Consider the following 13,436-nt stretch of genomic DNA (forward strand, 5'->3'; position numbering starts at 1 on the left):
GCTCTTGTCCTCTCACTAACCCCTGACTTTACTCCCAAGACATTCCCAAACCACTCTTCCCCTTTACCCTTGAGCTTCGTTTCACTCAGAGCCAAAACATCCAGGTTCCTTTCCTCAAACATACTACCTATCTCTCCTTTTTTCACATCTTGGTTACATCCACACACATTTAGGCACCCCAATCTGAGCCTTCGAGGAGGATGAGCACTCCCCGCGTGACTCCTTCTTCTGCTTCCCATTTTAGAAAGTTAAAAAAATACAAGGAGGGGAGGATTTCTGGCCCCCCGCTCCCGTCCCCTCTAGTCGCTTTCTACGACACGCGAGGAATGCGTGGGAAGTATTCTTTCACCCCTATGCCCAGGGATAATATACATATACATATATACACATACACACACACACACACACACACACACGCAAATATACACACACACACACATATATATATACACATATGAAAAATGTAAGAAACAATTTAGAAAACTGAAACTTCTAGCTTCAAATGAAATATGTATATATATATATATATATATATATATATATATATATATATATATATATATATATATATATATTTTTTTTTTTTTTTTTTTATACTTTGTCGCTGTCTCCCGCGTTTGCGAGGTAGCGCAAGGAAACAGACGAAAGAAATGGCCCAACCCCCCCCATACACATGTACATACACACGTCCACACACGCAAATATACATACCTACACAGCTTTCCATGGTTTACCCCGGACGCTTCACATGCCTTGATTCAATCCACTGACAGCACGTCAACCCCTGTATACCACATCGCTCCAATTCACTCTATTCCTTGCCCTCCTTTCACCCTCCTGCATGTTCAGGCCCCGATCACACAAAATCCTTTTCACTCCATCTTTCCACCTCCAATTTGGTCTCCCTCTTCTCCTCGTTCCCTCCACCTCCGACACATATATCCTCTTGGTCAATCTTTCCTCACTCATTCTCTCCATGTGCCCAAACCATTTCAAAACACCCTCTTCTGCTCTCACAACCACGCTCTTTTTATTTCCACACATCTCTCTTACCCTTACGTTACTTACTCGATCAAACCACCTCACACCACACATTGTCCTCAAACATCTCATTTCCAGCACATCCATCCTCCTGCGCACAACTCTATCCATAGCCCACGCCTCGCAACCATACAACATTGTTGGAACTACAATTCCTTCAAACATACCCATTTTTGCTTTCCGGGATAATGTTCTCGACTTCCACACATTTTTCAAGGCTCCCAAAATTTTCGCCCCCTCCCCCACCCTATGATCCACTTCCGCTTCCATGGTTCCATCCGCTGACAGATCCACTCCCAGATATCTAAAACACTTCACTTCCTCCAGTTTTTCTCCATTCAAACTCACCTCCCAATTGACTTGACCCTCAACCCTACTGTACCTAATAACCTTGCTCTTATTCACATTTACTCTTAACTTTCTTCTTCCACACACTTTACCAAACTCCGTCACCAGCTTCTGCAGTTTCTCACATGAATCCGCCACCACCGCTGTATCATCAGCGAACAACAACTGACTCACTTCCCAAGCTCTCTCATCCCCAACAGACTTCATACTTGCCCCTCTTTCCAAGACTCTTGCATTTACCTCCCTAACAACCCCATCCATAAACAAATCAAACAACCATGGAGACATCACACACCCCTGCCGCAAACCTACATTCACTGAGAACCAATCACTTTCCTCTCTTCCTACACGTACACATGCCTTACATCCTCGATAAAAACTTTTCACTGCTTCTAACAACTTGCCTCCCACACCATATATTCTTAATACCTTCCACAGAGCATCTCTATCAACTCTATCATATGCCTTCTCCAGATCCATAAATGCTACATACAAATCCATTTGCTTTTCTAAGTATTTCTCACATACATTCTTCAAAGCAAACACCTGATCCACACAACCTCTACCACTTCTGAAACCACACTGCTCTTCCCCAATCTGATGCTCTGTACATGCCTTCACCCTCTCAATCAATACCCTCCCATATAATTTACCAGGAATACTCAACAAACTTATACCTCTGTAATTTGAGCACTCACTCTTATCCCCTTTGCCTTTGTACAATGGCACTATGCACGCATTCCGCCAATCCTCAGGCACCCCACCATGAGTCATACATACATGAAATAACCTTACCAACCAGTCAACAATACAGTCACCCCCTTTTTTAATATATGTATATATATATATATATATATATATATATATATATATATATATATATATATATATATATATATATATATATATATATATATATATATATATATATATATATATATATATATATATATATTTCAAATTGGAACTTCGGTGAAGGGCGCAAGTGGGGAGGTGATAACAAGTAGTGGTGATGTGAGAAGGAGATGGAGTGAGTATTTTGAAGGTTTGTTGAATGTGTTTGATAATAGAGTGGCAGATATAGGGTGTTTTGGTCGAGGTGGTGTGCAAAGTGAGAGGGTTAGGTAAAATGATTTGGTAAACAGAGAAGAGGTAGTGAAAGCTTTGCGGAAGATGAAAGCCGGCAAGGCAGCAGGTTTGGATGGTATTGCAGTGAAATTTATTAAAAAAGGGGGTGACTGTATTGTTGACTGGTTGGTAAGGTTATTTAATGTATGTATGACTCATGGTGAGGTGCCTGAGGATTGGCGGAATGCGTGCATAGTGCCATTGTACAAAGGCAAAGGGGATAAGAGTGAGTGCTCAAATTACAGACGTATAAGTTTGTTGAGTATTCTTTGTAAATTATATGGGAGGGTATTGATTGAGAGGGTGAAGGCATGTACAGAGCATTAGATTGGGGAAGAGCAGCGTGGTTTCAGAAGTGGTAGAGGATGTGTGGATCAGGTGTTTGCTTTGAAGAATGTATGTGAGAAATACTTAGAAAAGCAAATGGATTTGTATGTAGCATTTATGGATCTGGAGAAGGCATATGATAGAGTTGATAGAGATGCTCTGTGGAAGGTATTAAGAATATATGGTGTGTGAGGAAAATTGTTAGAAGCAGTGAAAAGTTTTTATCGAGGATGTAAGGCATGTGTACGTGTAGGAAGAGAGGAAAGTGATTGGTTCTCAGTGAATGTAGGTTTACGGCAGGGGTGTGTGATGTCTCCATGGTTGTTTAATTTGTTTATGGATGGGGTTGTTAGGGAGGTAAATGCAGGAGTTTTGGAAAGAAGGGCAAGTATGAAGTCTGTTGGGGATGAGAGAGCTTGGGAAGTGAGTCAGTTGTTGTTCGCTGATGATACAGCGCTGGTGGCTGATTCATGTGAGAAACTGCAGAAGCTGGTGACTGAGTTTGGAAAAGTGTGTGGAAGAAGAAAGTTAAGAGTAAATGTGAATAAGAGCAAGGTTATTAGGTACAGTAGGGTTGAGGGTCAAGTCAATTGGGAGGTGAGTTTGAATGGAGAAAACTGGAGGAAGTGAAGTGTTTTAGATATCTGGGAGTGGATCTGGCAGCGGATGGAACCATGGAAGCGGAAGTGGATCATAGGGTGGGGGAGGGGGCGAAAATCCTGGGGGCCTTGAAGAATGTGTGGAAGTCGAGAACATTATCTCGGAAAGCAAAAATGGGTATGTTTGAAGGAATAGTGGTTCCAACAATGTTGTATGGTTGCGAGGCGTGGGCTATGGATAGAGTTGTGCGCAGGAGGATGGATGTGCTGGAAATGAGATGTTTGAGGACAATGTGTGGTGTGAGGTGGTTTGATCGAGTGAGTAACGTAAGGGTAAGAGAGATGTGTAGAAATAAAAAGAGCGTGGTTGAGAGAGCAGAAGAGGGTGTTTTGAAGTGGTTTGGGCACATGCTTGCGAGGTAGCGCAAGGAAACAGACGAAAGAAATGGCCCAACCCCCCCCCCCATACATATGTATATACATACGTCCACACACGCAAATATACATACCTACACAGCTTTCCATGGTTTACCCCAGACGCTTCACATGCCCTGCTTCAATCCACTGACAGCACGTCAACCCCGGTATACCACATCACTCCAATTCACTCTATTCCTTGCCCTCCTTTCACCCTCCTGCATGTTCAGGACCCGATCACACAAAATCTTTTTCACTCCATCTTTCCACCTCCAATTTGGTCTCCCTCTTCTCCTTTTTCCCTCCACCTCCGACACATATATCCTCTTGGTCAATCTTTCCTCACTCATCCTCTACATGTGCCCAAACCACTTCAAAACACCCTCTTCTGCTCTCTCAACCACGCTCTTTCTATTTCCACACATCTCTCTTACCCTTACGTTACTCACTCGATCAAACCACCTCACACCACACATTGTCCTCAAACATCTCATTTCCAGCACATCCATCCTCCTGCGCACAACTCTATCCATAGTCCACGCCTCGCAACCATACAACATTGTTGGAACCACTATTCCTTCAAACATACCCATTTTTGCTTTCCGAGATAATGTTCTCGACTTATACACATTCTTCAAGGCCCCCAGGATTTTCGCCCCCTCCCCCACCCTATGATCCGCTTCCGCATCCATGGTTCCATCCGCTGCCAGATCCACTCCCAGATATCTAAAACACTTCACTTCCTCCAGTTTTTCTCCATTCAAACTCACCTCCCAATTGACTTGACCCTCAACCCTACTGTACCTAATAACCTTGCTCTTATTCACATTTACTCTTAACTTTCTTCTTCCACACACTTTTCCAAACTCAGTCACCAGCTTCTGCAGTTTCTCACATGAATCAGCCACCAGCGCTGTATCATCAGCGAACAACAGCTAACTCACTTCCCAAGCTCTCTCATCCCCAACAGACTTCATACTTGCCCCTCTTTCCAAGACTCTTGCATTTACCTCCCTAACAACCCCATCCATAAACAAATTAAACAACCATGGAGACATCACACACCCCTGCCGCAAACCTACATTTACTGAGAACCAATCACTTTCCTCTCTTCCTACACGTACACATGCCTTACATCCTCGATAAAAACTTTTCACTGCTTCTAACAACTTGCCTCCCACACCATATATTCTTAATACCTTCCACAGAGCATCTCTATCAACTCTATCATATGCCTTCTCCAGATCCATAAATGCTACATACAAATCCATTTGCTTTTCTAAGTATTTCTCACATACATTCTTCAAAGCAAACACCTGATCCACACATCCTCTACCACTTCTGAAACCATATTGCTCTTCCCCAATCTGATGCTCTGTACATGCCTTCACCCTCTCAATCAATACCCTTCCATATAATTTACCAGGAATACTCAACAAACTTATACCTCTGTAATTTGAGCACTCACTCTTATCCCCTTTGCCTTTGTACAATGGCACTATGCACGCATTCCGCCAATCCTCAGGCACCTCACCATGAGTCATACATACATTAAATAACCTTACCAACCAGTCAACAATACAGTCACCCCCTTTTTTAATAAATTCCACTGCAATACCATCCAAACCTGCTGCCTTGCCGGCTTTCATCTTCCGCAAAGCTTTCACTACCTCTTCTCTGTTTACCAAATCATTTTCCCTAACCCTCTCACTTTGCACACCACCTCGACCAAAACACCCTATATCTGCCACTCTATCATCAAACACATTCAACAAACCTTCAAAATACTCACTCCATCTCCTTCTCACATCACCACTACTTGTTATCACCTCCCCACTTGCGCCCTTCACCGAAGTTCCCATTTGCTCCCTTGTCTTACGCACTTTATTTACCTCCTTCCAGAACATCTTTTTATTCTCCCTAAAATTTAATGATACTCTCTCACCCCAACTCTCATTTGCCCTTTTTTTCACCTCTTGCACCTTTCTCTTGACCTCCTGTCTCTTTCTTTTATACATCTCCCACTCAATTGTATTTTTTCCCTGCAAAAATCGTCCAAATGCCTCTCTCTTCTCTTTCACTAATACTCTTACTTCTTCATCCCACCACTCACTACCCTTTCTAATCAACCCACCTCCCACTCTTCTCATGCCACAAGCATCTTTTGCGCAATCCATCACTGATTCCCTAAATACATCCCATTCCTCTCGCACTCCCCTTACTTCCATTGTTCTCACCTTTTTCCATTCTGTACTCAGTCTCTCCTGGTACTTCCTCACACAGGTCTCCTTCTCAAGCTCACTTACTTTTTTTTTTTTTTTTTCAAACTATTCGCCATTTCCCGCGTTAGCGAGGTAGCGTTAGGAACAGAGGACTGGGCCTTTTTTGGAATATCCTCACCTGGCCCCCTCTGTTCCTTCTTTTGGAAAATTAAAAAAAAAAACGAGAGGGGAGGATTTCCAGCCCCCCGCTCCCTCCCCTTTTAGTCGCCTTCTACGACACGCAGGGAATACGTAGAAAGTATTCTTAATCCCCTATCCCCAGGGAAAATATATATATATATATATATATATATATATATATATATATATATATATATATATATATATATATATATATATATATATATATATGTATATATATATATGTTTACTTATCTCCCAATTGAATTGAGAAAACTGGAGGAAGTAAAGTGTTTTAGATATCTTGGAGTGGATCTGGCAGAGGATGGCAATATGGAAGCGGAAGTGAATCATTGGGTGGGGGAGGGGGCGAAAATCCTGGGAGCCTTGAAGAATGTGTAGAAGTCGAGAACATTATCACCGGAAGGAAAAATGGCTATGTTTGAAGGAATAGTGGTTCCAACAATGTTGTATGGTTGCGAGGCGTGGGCTATGGATAGAGTTGTGCGCAGGAGGGTGGATGTGCAGGAAATGAGATGTTTGAGGACAATATGTGGTGTGAGGTGGTTTGATCGAGTAAGTAATGTAAGGGTAAGAGAGATGTGTGGAAATAAAAATACATAACTCATTCTTGCTGTCTTTATTCATTTCCTTCGCCAGCCCGCCACACATGAAATGACAACCCCATCCCCCCGCATGCGCGCGGGGTGGCGCTAGGAAGACAGCATTCCCCACATTCATTCACACTTAGTCTCTAGCTATCATGTACAATGCACCGAAACCACAACTCCCTTTCCACATCCAGGGCCCACAAAACTTTCCATGGCTTACCCCAGACGCTTGACATGCCCTGATTCAATCCACTGACAGCACGTCAAACCCGGTATACCACATCGATCCAATTCACTCTATTCCTTGCCCGCCTTTCACCCCCATGCATGTTCAAGCCCCGATAGCTCAAAAGCTTTTACGTTCCATCTTTCCACCTCCAGTTTGGTTTCCCATTTCTCGTTCCCTCCACCTTTGACAAATGTATCTTCTTCGTCAATCTTTCCATATTTATGCTCTCCATGCGACCAAACCATTTGAAAACACCCTCCTCTGCTCTCTCAACCACACGCTCATTATTGCCACACATCTCTTTTACCCTTTCAGTACTTACTTGATCAAACCACCTCACACCACATATTGTCCTCAAACATCTCATTTGCAACACATCCATCCTCCTCCGCACAACTCTATCTACAGCCTACGCCTCGCAACCATATAACATTATTGGAACCATTTTTCTTTCAAACATAAACATTTTTGCTCTCCGAGAAAATCTCGCTTTCCACACATTTTTCAACGCTCCTAAAATTTCGCCCTCTCCCCCACCCTGTGAATCGTTTCCGCTTCCATGGTTCCATCCGCTACCAAATCCACTCATAGATATCTAAAACACTTCACTACCTCCAGTTTGTCTACATTCAAACTTACCTCCCAGTTGACTTGTTTCTCAAACCTACAGTACCTAATAACGTTGCTCTTATTCTCATTTATTCTCAGCTTTCTTCTTCCACACACTTTACCAAACTCAGTCACCAGCTTTTGCAGTTTCTCACCTGAATCATCCAACAGCGCTGTATCATCAGCGAACAACAACTGACACACTTCCCAAGCTCTCTCATCCACAACAGACTGCATGCTTGCCCTTCTCTCTAAGACTCTTGCATTCACCTCCCTAACAACCCCATCCATAAACAAGTTTAACAACCATGGAGACTTCACGCACCTCTGCCGCAAACCGATATTCATTGAGAACCAATCACTTTCCTCTCTTCCTACTCGTACACATGCCTTACATCCTCGATAAAAACTTTTCACTGCTTCTAACAACTTGCTTCCCACACCATATATTCTTAACACCTTCCACAGAGCATCTGTATCGACTCTATCATATGTCTTCTCCAGATCCATAAACGATGTATACATATCCATTTGCTTTTCTAAGTATTTCTTTCATACATTCTTCAAAGCAACCACCAAATCCACACATCCTCTACCACTTCTGAAACCACAATGCTCTTCCTCAATCTGATGCTCTGGACATGCCTTCACTCTCTCAATCAATACCCTCCCATATAATTTCCTAGGAATACTAAACAAACTTATACCTTGGTAATTTGAGCACTCACCTTTACCCCCTTTGCCTTTGTACAACGGCAATATGCAAACATTCCGCCAATCCTGAGGCACCTTACCATGCATTTCATAACCATACCAACCAGCCAGCAACAGTCACCATCTTTATTAATAAAATTCAACTGCAATACTATCCAAACCACTCCGCCTTCCCGGCTTTCATCTTCCACAAATGTTTTACTACCTCTTCTCCTTTTACTAAATCATTCTCCTTAGCCCTCTCATTTCGCACACCACTTCAACCAAAACACCCCATATCTACCACTCTATCATCAAACACAGTCAACAAACCTTCAAGATACTCACTCCATCTCCTTCTCACATTACCACTACTTGCTATCACCTCACCATTTGCCCCATTCACTGATGTTCCTCTTTGTTCCCTTGTCTTACTCACTTTATTTACCTCCTTCCAAAACATCTTTGTATTCTCCCTAAAATTTAACGATACTCTCTCATCCCAGCTCTCATTTGCCCTCTTTTTTACCTCTTGCACCTTTGTCTTGACCTCCTGCCTCTTTCTTTCATACATCTCCCAGTCGTTTCCTTTATTTCCCTGCAAAAATCGTCCAAATGCCTTTCTCTTCTCTTTCATTAATAATCTTACTTATTCATCCCACCACTCACTACCCTTTCTAATCTGTCCACCCCCATGCTTTTCATGCCACAAGCATCTTTTGCACAAACCATCACTGCTTCCCTAAATACATCCTATTCCTCTCTCACTCCCTCTAGGTCCTTTATTCTTACCTTTTTCCATTCTGTACTCAGCCTCTCCTGGCACTTCCTAACACAAGTCTCCTTCCCAAGCTCACTTACTCTCACCACTCTCTTCACCCCAACATTCTCTCCTATTTTCTGAAAACCTCTACAAATTTTCACCTTCGCCTCCACAAGATAATGATAAGACATCCCTCCAGTTGCATCTCACAGCACATTAGCATCGAAAGATCTTTCTTTCGCGCACCTATCAATTAACACGTAATCCAATAACGCTCTCTGGCCATATCCCCTACTTACATACGTATACTTATTTGTATCTCACTTTTTAAACCAGGTATTCCCAATCACCAGTCATTTTTCAACGCACAACTCTACAAGCTCTTCACCATTTCCATTTACAACAATGAACATCCCCTGTACACCAATTATTCCCTCAACTGCCACATTACTCACGTTTGCATTCAAATCACCCATCACTATAACCCGCTCTCATGTATCAACACTACTACTCACTCAGCTGCTCCCAAAACACTTGCCTCTCATGATCTTTCTTCTCATGCCCGAGTGAATATGTAGCAATAATCTCCCATCTCTCTCCATCCACTTTCAGCTTTACGCATATCAATCTAGAGTTTACTTTCTTACACTCTATCACATGTTCCCATCACTCCTGTTTCAGGAATAGTGCTACTCCTTCCTTTGCTCTTATTCTCTCACCAACCCCTGACTTTATTCCCAAGACATTCCAAAACCACTCTTCCTCTTTACCCTTGAGCTTTGTTTCACTTAAAGCCAAAACATCCAGGTTCCTTTCCTCAAACATACTACCTATCTCTCCTTTTTTCTCATCTTAGTTTCATCCGCACACCTTTAGCCACCCCAATCTGAGCCTTCAAGATGGATGACCACTCCCTGCGTGTCTCCTTCTTCTGTTTCCCCTTTTAGAAAGCTAAAATACGAGAAGGGGAGGATTTCTATTCCCCCGCTCCCGTCTCCTTTAGTCTACGACACGTGAGGAATGCGTGAGAAGTATTCTTTCTCCCCTATCCCCAGGGATATATAAATATATATATATATATATATATATATATATATATATATATATATATATATATATATATATATATATATATATATATATATATGTATATATATATTTTTATCAAATCATTTTCCCTAACCCTCTCACTTTGCACACCACCTCGACCAAAACACCCTATATCTGCCACTTTATCATCAAACACATTCAACAAACCTTCAAAATACTCACTCCATCTCCTTCTCACATCACCACTACTTGTTATCACCTCCCCATTTGCGTCCTTCACTGAAGAAGAGGTAGTGAAAGCTTTGCGTAAGATGGAAGCCGGCAAGGCAGCAGGTTTGGATGGTATTGCAGTGGAATTTATTAAAAAAGGGGGTGACTGTATTGTTGACTGGTTGGTAAGGTTATTTAATGTATGTATGACTCATGGTGAGGTGCCTGAGGATTGGCGGAATGCGTGCATAGTGCCATTGTACAAAGGCAAAGGGGATAAGGGTGAGTGCTCAAATTACAGAGGTATAAGTTTGTTGAGTATTCCTGGTAAATTATATGGGAGGGTATTGATTGAGAGGGTGAAGGCATGTACAGAGCATCAGATTGGGGAAGAGCAGTGTGGTTTCAGAAGTGGTAGAGGATGTGTAGATCAGGTGTTTGCTTTGAAGAATGTATGTGAGAAATACTTAGAAAAGCAAATGGATTTGTATGTAGCATTTATGGATCTGGAGAAGGCATATGATAGAGTTGATAGAGATGCTCTGTGGAAGGTATTAAGAATATATGGTGCTGGGAGGAAAGTTGTTAGAAGCAGTGAAAAGTTTTTATCGAGGATGTAAGGCATGTGTACGTGTAGGAAGAGAGGAAAGTGATTGGTTCTCAGTGAATGTAGGTTTGCGGCAGGGGTGTGTGATGTCTCCATGGTTGTTTAATTTGTTTATGGATGGGGTTGTTAGGGAGGTAAATGCAAGAGTTTTGGAAAGAGGGGCAAGTATGAAGTCAGTTGGGGATGAGAGAGCTTGGGAAGTGAGTCAGTTGTTGTTCGCTGATGATACAGCGCTGGTGGCTGATTCATGTGAGAAACTGCAGAAGCTGGTGACTGAGTTTGGTAAAGTGTGTGGAAGAAGAAAGTTAAGAGTAAATGTGAATAAGAGCAAGGTTATTAGGTACAGTAGGGTTGAGGGTCAAGTCAATTGGGAGGTGAGTTTGAATGGAGAAAAACTGGAGGAAGTGAAGTGTTTTAGATATCTGGGAGTGGATCTGGCAGCGGATGGAACCATGGAAGCGGAAGTGGATCATAGGGTGGGGGAGGGGGCGAAAATTCTGGGGGCCTTGAAGAATGTGTGGAAGTCGAGAGCATTATATCGGAAAGCAAAAATGGGTATGTTTGAAGGAATAGTGGTTCCAACAATGTTGTATGGTTGCGAGGCGTGGGCTATGGATAGAGTTGTGCGCAGGAGGATGGATGTGCTGGAAATGAGATGTTTGAGGACAATGTGTGGTGTGAGGTGGTTTGATCGAGTGAGTAACGTAAGGGTAAGAGAGATGTGTGGAAATAAAAAGAGCGTGGTTGATAGAGCAGAAGAGGGTGTTTTGAAGTGGTTTGGACACATGGAGAGAATGAGTGAGGAAAGATTGACCAAGAGGATATATGTGTCGGAGGTGGAGGGAACGAGGAGAAGAGGGAGACCAAATTGGAGGTGGAAAGATGGAGTGAAAAAGATTTTGTGTGATCGGGGCCTGAACATGCAGGAGGGTGAAAGGAGGGCAAGGAATAGAGTGAATTGGAGCGATGTGGTATCCCGGGGTTGACGTGCTGTCAGTGGATTGAATCAGGGCATGTGAAGCGTCTGGGGTAAACCATGGAAAGCTGTGTAGGTATGTATATTTGCGTGTGTGGACGTATGTATATACATGTGTATGGGGGGGGGGGGGTTGGGCCATTTCTTTTGTCTGTTTCCTTGCGCTACCTCGCAAACGCTGGAGACAGCGACAAAGTATAATAAATAAATAAATAAATATATATATATATATATATATATATATATATATATATATATATATATATATATATATGTATATATATATATATATATATATATCTTTTTATTCTCCCTAAAATTTACTGATAGTCTCTCACCCCAACTCTCATTTGCCCTTTTTTTCACCTCTTGCACCTTTCTCTTGACCTCATGTCTCTTTCTTTTATACTTCTCCCACTCAATTGCATTTTTTCCCTGCAAAAATCGTCCAAATGCCTCTCTCTTCTCTTTCACTAATACTCTTACTTCTTCATCCCACCACTCACTACCCTTTCTAAACAGCCCACCTCCCACTCTTCTCATGCCACAAGCATCTTTTGCGCAATCCATCACTGATTCCCTAAATACATCCCATTCCTCCCCCACTCCCCTTACTTCCATTGTTCTCACCTTTTTCCATTCTGTACACAGTCTCTCCAGATACTTCTTCACACAGGTCTCCTTCCCAAGCTCACTTACTCTCACCACCTTCTTCACCCCAACATTCACTCTTCTTTTCTGAAAACCCATACAAATCTTCACCTTAGCCTCCACAAGATAATGATCAGACATCCCTCCAGTTGCACCTCTCAGCACATTGACATCCAAAAGTCTCTCTTTCGCACGCCTGTCACTTAACACGTAATCCAATAACGCTCTCTGGCCATCTCTCCTACTTACATAAGTATACTTATGTATATCTCGCTTTTTAAACCAGGTATTCCCAATCATCAGTCCTTTTTCAGCACATAAATCTACAAGCTCTTCACCATTTCCATTTACAACACTGAACACCCCATGCATACCAATTATTCCCTCAACTGCCACATTACTCACCTTTGCATTCAAATCACCCATCACTATAACCCGGTCTCGTGCATCAAAACCGCTAACACACTCATTTATATATATATTTATATATATATATATATATATATATATATATATATATATATTTATATATATATATATATATATATATATATATGTATATAAATATATTTCTTCTTTTCTTTCATACTATTCGCCATTTCCCGCATTAGCGAGGTAGCGTTAAGAACAGAGGACTGGGCCTTTGAGGGAATATCCTCACCTGGCCCCCTTCTCTGTTCCTTCTTTTGGAAAATTAAAAAAAAATGAGAGATGAGAATTTCCAGCCCCTCGCTCCCTTCCCTTTTAGTCGCCTTCTACGACGCGCAGGGAATAC

General features: G+C 42.1%; 1 protein-coding gene across 1 annotated transcript in view; it reads left to right on the forward strand.

Annotated features, from left to right (window-relative positions):
- Positions 1 to 13,436, forward strand: part of LOC139763315 (uncharacterized) — a 138,547-nt gene that overhangs the window by 30,473 nt on the left and 94,638 nt on the right. The window lies entirely within an intron of this gene.

This window comes from Panulirus ornatus, chromosome 46 (genome assembly GCF_036320965.1).
Source record: "Panulirus ornatus isolate Po-2019 chromosome 46, ASM3632096v1, whole genome shotgun sequence".
NCBI lineage: Eukaryota > Metazoa > Arthropoda > Malacostraca > Decapoda > Palinuridae > Panulirus > Panulirus ornatus.